Below are 2,500 nucleotides of genomic sequence, written 5' to 3' on the forward strand. Positions count from 1 at the left end.
TAATACATTTTCCTTTTGCCTTTCTTTCTTTTCCACCGTCTCACCGTGGCGGTATTGTTGTCAGAGATCCCATGATGCTCGTAACATTATTCGTGTGGATGTGGCCAACGGTTTCGCAAGATGGATGCGGGGTGTTGGGTGTTTTTCCGTTTTTTCCGGTTTCCGGTTTTGTTCGGTATGCTAACATAATATAACCTGCACCCCTCCCTCCGTTACCCATTTTGTCGTTATATTACACGACACCAACAGCAAAAGTTATATATTTTCGAAGCAATAATGTTAACACAACAATGGAGAAAGTGCTAGCTCGCTTTATAGCACCAAAATGGAGCTTAAATCGCGTTGACTTTTACAACTTTATACTGCAATCAACATACTTCTCGGTTTGATATTGGAACACAACACACAACATAACACGCGCGCGCACCAGCAGCCATTGTGTTTCCCTAGCCAAACATAGGCCAGGCCTTGCATTCATGTGGAATGTTTTATTATATCCTCACCCGTTTCCACTCCATGCGACTACAAACTACGTCGTATTGGTTGACAAAACGTAGAAAACGATTTTTCTCCTCCTTTGTAGGAGTGAAGGATGGAGTGCTTCGAGCGTCAAGGGCGGAAAGGAGGCCGCCCCTTTCATCACATTGCCAATCGGTCCCAGGTCTCCATTTGGTCCCCTTCATTTCATACCCACCGTAAGCTAGCGCGCGCGTCAGCGTTATATTTGAACTAGGATTTGATTAAATTTATCCCTTCCGTAAAAACCCACCCAAACATCGCCTCACGTCTTACAATGGGGGCCGGATGGAGTGGAGGCGGATGTGGAGCATAGGGCCGAATATCAACGAGCCGTTCCTTTGTGTTTTGTCTCACCAGCCGTCGGTCGATTGAGTGGAAAGTTAATGAAAGTTTTATTTCCTTTTTGTAGCATCGGCAAGAATTTCATCTCAGTTTTTGACATCCTTGTAAGCTTGTAATAAGTAAAGTTTGTTTTGGAAAGATGCTTTTTTTCAGACAAAAAGCATGTTTTAAAACGGATTTACTGGCCAAGCATTTAGTTGCAGGCAACCAAGCAGACCTTGAAAGCAGGAGAAAAATATCAAAAACAAAATGCCCCCCAACAGTGTTGTAAGGCAATGAGCGACGAGCAATCCAAGCAGTCGGCAAAAGGTAGCCGCCGTGGAGCCACCATTCCTCAGCCAGCCAGCCAGTCAGCCAGCGTTTGCTGCGATCCGTAATGTGAATTCTCGCTCACACAGCCGCTCCCACAGGATTGCAAACATTAATCTACACTCCACAAACGCGTTTACAAATGCAATTCCTGTTCATGATTTCCTGTTGTTCCTGCTCCCAGATGACTCCATCGTCCATCGTCGTGCTGCTGCAACCTACGCCATCTTTAACCCCCCCCCCCCCCCCCCCCGGGGCGCACATGCGAAACGGAGGTAAATAGATAACCTACAAATCAATTCTATTACGTCGCCCTGTATGTGCTACCATTGTTGGGTTTAATGCGAAAATTTTCACAACAAATTTCATTACAACCGCGCCGTTCTTCCGATTGCGCCCGTTTGAGGGGTCGGCCGTTTTATGTAGTGGGCTATGTAATGCTCCTTGCTCGAGGGTGTGTGCGTGCGTACGGGATTACATGACGGTGCCACACATAAGGACACATTCGGTTTCTATAGTTTCCTCTCTTTTGTACGCATTGCTTGGGTGTGTTTGTGTGATAGTCCTTCAAGGATACCAAGGGTTGCTGTGTACGTGCGTGACTGTCTGCGCCACAGGCAGTGGCAGTGGAGGATGGGCGGAACAGGACGAGGAGAAAGTAGCTGGCCAATAAGAAGCCCTCTTGTAACACATTACGGATGGATGAGTCTCGTCCTGCTCAAGAGCCCCCATCGTGCCGTGTGCGAGTGAGCGAGCAAATCGGAGCTTCCTGTTCCCTGATGCGCTTTGGACTAGTGTTAGTGAACGCTCGCTGTGTTCCGCGACGGGACGGACGGAGAAACTAACATCCTTTGCGTTATCCTGAAGGTGACTCCGAGTGTCTAACCATGTGGAGATCCTGGCTTGGGTACGATCCACACAGACTCGTTGGGGGCGAGCAATGAGCCGACGGGTTGGTGAAAGGTGAAGATAAAAATAATAACAAAATTTTTGCTCAGCACAAATTTTTGTACCCTTGTCTGTTGTCGCTTCCTTATTCCGTCGCTGACGCTCGTAAGCCAAGAGGTGCCGAGACACAACTTTTCTCTCTGTTATGGCGGCACCCTCAACCAACGACAAGGGACCACCGCTTTTCCACTCTTGAAACAAAAGAGACGAAAAAGGAAGCGTGGAAAACTTTCTTCCGCTGGCATACCGCACCCATCCACGGCACGGGAGATGCAAAAGAAAGCATCCATACGAGTACACAGTCTCGACATCCCGGGGATAAGGAAAAAGCCAAAATTCGTGGCAAGGAAAGTGGATGGGTGGTTGGGTGGCTGGCTGGCTG

This window comes from Anopheles aquasalis, chromosome 2 (assembly GCF_943734665.1).
Source record: "Anopheles aquasalis chromosome 2, idAnoAquaMG_Q_19, whole genome shotgun sequence".
NCBI classification, from domain to species: Eukaryota; Metazoa; Arthropoda; class Insecta; order Diptera; family Culicidae; genus Anopheles; species Anopheles aquasalis.